Genomic DNA, 9,620 nt, shown 5'->3' with positions numbered 1-9,620 from the left:
GAGTGGAAGGGTATGGAGAGTGAGACGGGGCATTTGTGTATTATGCATGTACTGGATGAGCAAATCTAATGGGAAGGGCATCCATTCCAAATCTATACCTCCATTCAATAAATAGTTTTAGATTGGACATAAAATTTGTATGTAACTATCACCGGTCAATCCTGACAAATATTCTGTATTTGTCTGACTCTCCAATTTATTTAGTTTTAGCTAAACCAGAAAATGGGACAAGTTTTCTATTCATTTGTATAAAGTTGGATTACAAAATGAGAAATAGATTAAATTATTGCAATTTTTTGGTTCATCGGGAAATTAGTATAGAGTACATGGCAAAAACATTAACAAAACTTTGAAAGTCCTGCAACTTTTTTTTAAAAGTTTAAATGTGACTATTTCATCTGCTTTGGCCAGAAGGATGTTATTTAACATCAATGGTTGCAGGTGACTTAGCAGCAGTGTTTCTGAAATCCAGCCCCCTAGAGCCCCTGACAGGTCTGATTTTTGGGGTTTTCTTAATAACGTGCATATGATATAATTATATCGTAATTTGCCATTGTTGTGGGTATTGTCCGATTATCTCCCGCTAAAATTGTTATTAAACCAGAGCGCAGATCAAATGTATCCAATAATAGGATAGCAGATGTGTAGACCTCATGCAGCCAACCGATACAGGTACACTTACCATGTAACATCATATACATGTGCTGTTGATATATAGCACAGTTAGTCTTTCAAGTCTAACTGAAAACTCAGCTTACAGAAATAGCGTACTTATTGAAAGACTGCATTGCAGATGAAAACTATTGTCTAATTCTGCTGTACAAATATTGCTCCATTGCAAGTCCAGTGCTGGCAATAGACTTGGCAACCAATATGGTGATCAATCTAATTCTTGTTTTTTCAAATTGTTAAAAAGACGACATACAGGAAAAGATTTCATATGACACGCCGTATTTTTCTGATGGAACATGAGTTGCATAGTGAGAAATAACATTTTCTTGCATTATCCTGCATTTTTTTCTAGGAAAAATACTGATGGTAACTAAATGAAGCCTACGTGACAAATGTTCTGACCAATGGAGAACACGTCGGTTGGTTAGAACAGGTTCGTTTTCAGCACTGTAGACATAGCAATAATTAATGAGGATTGTATAATCAGCCTGTCCAGTGGCATAATTAGGGTCTAATGGGCCCTGGTGCAAAATTTGGACCTGGACTGCTACCTGCATGTTGGTCAGATGTATGGGTCCTTGTAGCATTCTTAATCCTATAGAGACATACTTGTGGTCTCCCCCTAATGTACTGATGTCCCTTATACTATGCTACTGTCTCCCATCCTGGGCCCCTTCCTGGTATATTGTTCTCCATCCAGGTCCTCTTCCTGTAATAATGTTGCCCATCCTGGTCCCCTTCAAGTGTGCATCATCCTGGGCTCACTCCTGCTATAGTGCCCCCCATCCTGTGACTCTTCCTGGTATAATGTCCCCCATCCTGTGCCCCTTCCTGGTATAATGTCCCCCATCCTGTGCCCCTTCCTGGTATAATGTCCTCCATCTTGGGCTTCTTCCAATAATAATATCCCCCATCCTGAGCCCCTTACTGGTATAACATCCCCCATCATGGGACCCTCCAGTAATAATGTCCCCCATCCTGGTGTAATGTCCCCATCCAGTAATATATTTCCCCCATCCTGAGCCCCTTCCAGTGATAATGTCCCCCTTCATGGACCCCTTTTTGGTATGTCACCCATGCTGGGCTCCTCCCAGTAATAATGTCCTCCATCCTAATGTAATGTCCCCATACTGGCCCCTTCCAGTAATATATGGGCCCTTTCCTGCTATAATGTTCCTGATTCAGGTATAATGTCCCAAATCCCAGACCTTTTCTAGTAATAATGTCTCCAATCCTGGGCCTCTATCAATAATTATGTCCCCACATCCTAGTAGTAAGGTACCCCTACTGGTATGATGTCCAACATCCTGGGCCCCTTCCTCGTATAATGCCCCCCATCCTGGTGTAGTGTCCTCATCATTAATACTGTCTGCCATCCTGGTATGTCTTCCCTCCTGCCCATCCTGCAATAATGTTCAATGTTTTTCTCTAACACATTTTTAAAAAAAAAACACTAAAAAACTAAACGATTTTTCTCACTTTCCCTGAGAAGCTCTGAGAAGATGGGGAGCCAAAAATGAAAACGCAAAAACGAAAATACCTCCGGTCATGAAGGGGTTAAAGTATCTGGGTGGTTTATTGTATCATAAACCCCAAAATGGTAACAGAAAAGACAGCCTTTCATGCTCAAAAATAAAAAGTTCATAAGCAGTCCTGCCCAGCACTTCTGGGCCAACACATATGACAACTCTCACAGGAGCATCAGCCTAGGGCTTGCTTGCTTCTACACAACACAGACCAAAGAAAGAAAAACTGTCTGGACATTTATTTCCCCAGGAACACCCTTGAGGTGGAGATATAGTGAGTAGGCGTCCCGCCCGTCTCTTACCTACTCACCTAAAAACCCACCCATAACATGGCCGCTTAACTCCTTCAGCACATATCATGCTGAAAAGACACTTATGGGTTTCTAGATCATGGAGGAAAGCAATCTCCGTGACACATATCTCCCCTCACACACTGTGCCAGTGACCCTGTAACAGCGTATACTTGTCCTAAATGACCAGAGTGTTAACCTCGATATAGGATTAATAGCGAATATAAAATATATATATAAAAAGTAATAATAATCATACTGAATTAAACTTTTTTTTCAAGAAAGGTCCAAAACATCTTTGGTATCTTCACAAGTGTTGCAACCTGTACAATAGATTTCTAAAAAAAAAGCAAAAATATGTAATAATTAAAACTGTTGCAGAAAAACTCTTCTGCTATCTTTTTTGTTAAAATAAAAATAAATTAAAAGTTAATGTAAATGTTTACAGAAAAAATAACGATATGGTGAATAAAAAAAGTTATTAATGGAATGCGAAGAGGCAAAATCAAAAAGTTCTTCAAAATTGTCTTGGTGCTGAATAGGGGAAGACGTTGCATAACATTATTGTCATACTGAACTAAACAGGACGATTCTGCAGTGTCTAGCACAGGGGTGTTTAGGGGGCAGGAAATTAAGTAATGTCAGCAATGAAGAGATTTAGTGCTCATCTGTGAGCCAAACAGCATCCACAGGGTCCGTAAGATGTATACTATAGTCACCACATAATATAAGCTGTAGGAACCACATAATTGGCAATTAGAGTGCTGAAAATCATAGTGCGACCATGTTCAGTCTCAGCTAGAGTGACCATATCCATTGTAGCAGACAGAACATTTTTCCCTATATTAAATTCGTTTTACACAGGAAAGAAAAATCAGCAGAAATGTTTTTGTTTTGTAACTATCCATTAGATAAAAGCGGGCCTGAGCGGTCTCACAATATGATGCCAACAATGTTTAGGAGAGTCTAAGGTGCTCCTTCGCTTTCAGAACCCTAACCATGACAAACAAAGCCATCCACAACCTTTCTCCTCCATACATCGTTGACCTCGTCTCCCGGTACTTACCTGAACGCAACCTCCGATCCTCACAAGATCTCCTTCTCTACTCCCCTCTTATCTCCTCTTCCCACAATCGCATACAAGTTTTCTCTCACGCATCCCCCCCAACTCTAGAACTCTCCATCACAACATATCAGACTCTCGCCTACCATGGAAACCTTCTAAAAGAACCTGAAGACCTACCTCTTCCGACAAGCCTATAACCTACAGTTACCACCATACCGCTGCACGACCAGCTCTACCGTCACTTTTTCTATCCTCACCAATCCCTTGTAGATTGTGAGCCCTCACGGGCAGGGTTCTCTCTCCTCCTGTACCAGTCGGTGATTCATGTTGTTCAAGGTTATTGTATTTGTTTTGTTATGTATACCCCTTTTCACATATAAAGCACCATGGAATAAATGGCGCTATAATAATAAATTATAACAATAATCCTTCCTCACCTGCTTTTACATGGATCTACTATCCAACTTTTCTGATTTGCCAGTCTAAAGGACATTGTGATTGACCAGAAGTCCTTAGAATAATCCTAGCTGGGTGGTCAGATGCATTGTGCATATGCCAGGGGTGATGTGAAAGTGTTGGAACCCTTGAAATTGTTCAAGAAAATGAAGTACCGTATTACTCCAAGAAATGTATTGCAATTACACATGTTTGTTTCCTTTGTGTGTATTGGAACAGCACAAAAAAATAGAGGGAAAAAAGGCAAATTGGACATAATTTCACACAAAAAAACCCAAAATGGATCAGACAAAATTGTTCGCACCCTCAACGTAATATTTGGAATGAATAACTGCAATCAATCATTTCCTATAACCATCAACAAGCTTCTTACACCTCTCAACTGGAATTTTGGACTACTCTTCTTTCGCAAACTGCTTCAGGTCTCTCATATTTGAAGCAATTTTAAGATTTCTCCACAGGTGTTCAATGTGATTTAGATCCGGACTCATTACTGGTCACTTCAGAACTATCCAGGCCTTTGTTTCCATCCATTTCTGGGTGCTTCTTGAAGTATGTTTGGAGTCATTGTCCAGCAGGAAGACCCATGACCTAGTACGCAAACCCAGCTTTTTGACACTGGGCAATGTTGTGAACTTTCTTGATCTGACTTCTGAGTCGGGGCTCCCTCTGATGGTTGCCGCGGGTAGTGGAGCTGGTGGTATTGACAGAAGCCTATCACCTGAAGACGATGATTGGAAGTCAGGGGTTACTGACTGGGAGGATTTAAGTGAGCAAGCTTCCTTCAGTTGCTGCTAGTGATTTGTTTGTCTTCCTGTGCATTGTGAAGTCTGCTTTTTCCCCTCCTTTGTCTTGCATCATTCAGATAAGTTATTTGTTTGCTGGAATCTTTTGCATTTGATATAGTCTTTGTCTTTCTCTGCTTTTTGCTTTGCTGTGTGGGTTCAGCATTATTCCCTGCTGGGATTTGTGCTGGACCCCGCTCATATGTCACAGCTTATGTCATTCTGTTCAGTATTGCTAATCCCCTGCCATATTAGTATCTTTTGCTTTGCTTCCAGTTCACACCAGAATGCTGATCTAGCGGGGGAGAGGTCGTGTGGCCTCAGTGTTTTTGTATATCAGATGTGTTGGATTTTTTAGGGTTTTTGCGTGATTGCAGACAGGATCTTTTCTGTCCTGTCCTATCTAGACAGTTTGGGCCCCATCATTTGCTCACTCTATTTTCTGCCTGCGTTTGTGCCTCATCTTGTCTCACCGACAATATATGTTTGGGGGCTATCTATTTCTTTGGGGTTTTACTCCGGGGCAGTTTAGCTTTCCCCTTTCTTGCTTTAGGCTTAGTTAACTCTTCGGCTGTGACGAGGTGTCTAGGGTATCGTAGGCACGTCCCACGGCTAATGCTTGTTGTGTTGTTAGGTTTAGGGGTCTGCAATCCGCTAAGTTGCCAACCTTTCTGGTTTCCTGGTTGCTTAGCTAATTTCCCGTAATCCTCCTCGGTGACTGAATCATAACAGGGCACTACATTCCTTACCAAAATCTTTGGTAATCTTGAGATTTCATGATGCCTTGCACACAGTCAAGGCACCCAGTGCCAGAGGCAGCAAAACAACCCCAAAACATCTTTGAACCTCCACCATATTTGACTGTAGGCACTGTGCTTTTTTCTGTGTAGGCCTCATTCCATTTCCAGTAAACAGTAGAATGATGTGCTTTACCAAAAAGTTCTATCTTCGACTCATCTGTCCACAAGATGCTTTCCCAAAAGAATTTTGGCTTACTCACGCTAAACTACAGTCTAGCTTTTTATGTCTGTGTGTCAGCCATAGGGTCCTCTTGGGTCTCCTGCCATAGCGTTTCATTTCATTCAAATGTCGACGGATAATTCACACTGACACTGATGCACACTGAGCCTGAAGGACAGCTTGAATTTCTTTGGAACTTGATTGGGGCTGCTTATCTATCATCCAGACTATCCTGCGTTGCAACCTTTCATCAATTTTTCTCTGCCGTCCACGTCCAAAGAGATTAGCTGCAGTGCCATGGGTTGTAAACTTGTTGATTATGTTGTGCACCATGGACAAAGGAACATCAAGATCTCTGAAGATGAACTTGTAACCTTTAGATTGTTGATATTGTTCAACTTGTTCTCAAGTCCTCAGACATTTGTCTTCTCCTCTGACTGTTTTCCATGCCTAGTGTGGGACAGACAGATACACATTGCAAAGACTGAGTCAACTTCTCCCCTTTTTATCTGGTTTCAGGTGTGCTTTTCATATTGCCCAAACCTGTTACTTTCCACAAGTAAGTTTGAGCGAGCATCACATGCTTGAAACCAAGGTATTGACCCACAATTTTGGAAAGGTGCCAACAATTTTGTCCAGCCCATTTTGGGTTGTGTGTTCAATTATGCCCAATTTGCCTTTTCTTCTCTGTTTTTTTTTGCATTGTTCCAATACACACAAAGGAAATAAACAAGTACATAACAAAACATGTGCAATTGCAATAATTTTCTGGGAAAAATACTTCATTTTCTGGAACAATTTCAAGCACTTTTGCCCATGACTGTATATTATGGATTTCTAAATCTACACATTTTTCTATGTCACTGATTTGACACAAATCTCAACAGTTGTGATGCAACCTAGAATTGCAAGGCAAATCTATAGCAAAATTCAAGGTGGAAAATTCTGCCTTATCTGACCTAATCACTTTAGAAAGCTTTAGAGGGCGATGTTTTTTTAGCTTAGTTAGTGAGTGTGATATCCAGCACTGTGAGATGATCCTTTCTCTCTACTTACAGAATACAGTCAGTGCAACAGGGGCAAGGAGAGCACCCATGTAGGACTTGGGATTCACATCTGCACTGCTGTTTGGGTAATTGCTCATAAATATAAGTTCCATAGTTTAATGAGTTCAGTACCTACGACACATAAATTGCAGTCATTGTACTACAGACACTGTAATCTTTTTGTTACTCTTCTTATAAAGATTATGTAGCTTATAAAAACGTTAGTTTATCATTCTGAGGCTAAAACCTTAAACACATTGGCCCTTTACTGAATACTATATTAACCACAAGAATAGAGGATTATTATGAGTGCAACTATAAAGAACTGTCACAGGTCCTGCGGAGACTGACAAAACTGTGCGTGGCCCATAAATGTAAAGCATACGATGTGCTTAGTAGCTTGATATTTACTGCAACATATCCAGTGTCACACTGGGTGGGCAAAAGCCCACCAGTCACATTGAGTCTTGGGACCCACTGTTCAGCTACATACAAAAATAAACCTGACCCTAGTACACAAAATTACTTTTACTTCTATGTAATATTAATTTGCTAGCTTGTTTAATGAAAGATTAAATTATACCTCTTTGTACAAATTGTGAATCAAGTGTAATAGCATCAGCATTAATTCACAGGGGCCTACCGGGGGATTCCACTGTCCTCCGGCGGGCCAGTCCGAGCTTAATCATATCTATTTATTAAAATCAAACCATTTATACAATCATTTAAGGGTCTTAGCTCCTATAATAACCTTACTTGTACTGTAGAGTTAATATAAGGTTTTTTCGATATATAAATGAGGGGGCTTTGGTGCACCCTTGGCGCGACTCAGAGCTTAATGCACCATTCTGCCCCCTAAATTACAATCCTTTCCACCTCTCTTCCTGTTTTGATTGACAGTGATCGCTTTGGGCTGAATCCGCAGCCCTGCGCACACGGACACTGCAGGACCCAAACGCACACGCAGTGTCAGTGTGTACAGGTGCATTCTCCTGTCTGCAGCAGCCACTCACTGCACACAAGATCACTCACTAGTGGTCACTGCTGACAGGAGCGTGAGAGGAGAACATGCACACTGACACTGCAGGAGGTAAGCGCACACGCAGTGCCAGTGTGTACGGGTTCGCTCTCATCGCGCTCCTGTCTGCAGCAGCCACTCAGTGTACACAGATTCACTCAGTAGTGGTGAATGCTAACAGGAGAGTGAGCTGAGGGCATGGACACACTGACACTGCGGGAGCCCGGAGGATATACAGTGTCAGTGTGCGCATGTGTCACCTCTCCTGTTGGCATTGGCTGTCCACTACTGTGTGATCCAGTGTGCACTGAGCTGCAGCTGTATAGAGGAGAGGGATGAGAACGCATCTGACATAACGTGTGCGATCTGTTCCTGCAGTGTCCGTGTGTGCAGGGCTGAGGATCCAATTCAGGCAGCGCTCCAAAGTAAGCGCTGTCAGTCAACATAAAGACAGGTGCAAAGGATTGTAACTGAGGGTGTGGAATGGAGCACTCAGCTCTCGGCCATGCCAAGTACTCAAAATCATAGGCTTACATTTATAATTATGTAAGTTTATCTAACTCCTCAAAATAAGAACTGTGTAAAAGATGAGCAATTTCCAAATTCTTAAAGGGGTGTTCTGAAAGCACAAAATCCCTTTAAGCATTGGGAATTACTTGCTTCTGACCCCGGCTGCAGTTTGTTTAAAAAAAAAAAAATCTGTTCTTTACTCACCCTCCCCAGGTCCAGCATTAAGTCTTTGCTGCTGCTCTCCATATCTGTTATAGTCTTCAGTGCTAATGTCACAGCGATAGGGCTGCAGCCAATCAGTGAGCTCAGCGATTGTGCCCGGCTCGTGTTGTCAATTAGGACAGAGCTGTTGATTGGCAGCAGTGCTGTCTACCTGGTATCAGAATAACAGACACCGGGAGCAATGGCTCAAACTCAGTGCTGGACCTGGTGAGGGTGAGTAGCAAAAGTGCAGGTGAAAGACACTAGTTTTCTGAAATCAGAAAACCCCTTTAATGCAATAGTTGTATAAAACTCTATGGACTAAAGCTGAAAGCCTGAAAGGTTAAACTATGAAACCTCAGCCGCTGTGCAGACACGTCAGCACCCCAACGTCACATCCAAGAGTATGGGATCTGCACCGGTATGGTGGCTGTCAGATCATGGAGGTGTATTTCTGACCTGTCATCGGCAACAGCGCCCTACCAGACACATATTATTATGCAGAGGCTGTAATTAGGCAAACCCTTCCTAGCCTGGCATCATCCAGAGAGGGATGTCAATGAAGAAAGAGTGGGTGTAATTACAGCTGAGGCCGAGATTACAAGTGTGACTAGTCACCCCTGCAGCCCCGCCCACATGACTACTGTCTCCCTGCTGATTTCCCCAGGGACATGGCTGAAAGAGTACATACAAGCCCTGCTACATTGTGACATCAGTTTAATAATAAAATCTGTCTCCTAATGGAATTTAATGCAGAAATCCCCAATTCTGAGGATGGATTCCCTACCCATTGACGATTAATCCCAAGAAAATGGGAATGAAAGTGAGATGGGAATGGGTGACATGGTGAGAGTGCTGCGGGATGAAAGTGTCATGTGTGAGACAACATGTGGGAGGCGTAGATTCAGCTATGGGGATAAAGATTCAGGCATTCTGCACATAGCACAAGCCACGAGCAATAATCTTGGTTTTGGCATTAGATTCGCCCTCACTCCCCCAAGTCTTTGCTTTGCTGCTGCATTCTTGGAAATTAGCACTCGAGGATCCCAGAGAGCGGGTTACAAAGCTGCGGTGTGTCGTGCGCACGGAT

The sequence above is a fragment of the Dendrobates tinctorius genome, unplaced genomic scaffold, assembly GCF_039654945.1.
Source record: "Dendrobates tinctorius isolate UK_male_01 unplaced genomic scaffold, ASM3965494v1 ptg000057l, whole genome shotgun sequence".
NCBI lineage: Eukaryota > Metazoa > Chordata > Amphibia > Anura > Dendrobatidae > Dendrobates > Dendrobates tinctorius.
The sequence above is the reverse complement of the archived record's forward strand: the minus strand, read 5'-3'. Positions refer to the sequence as shown.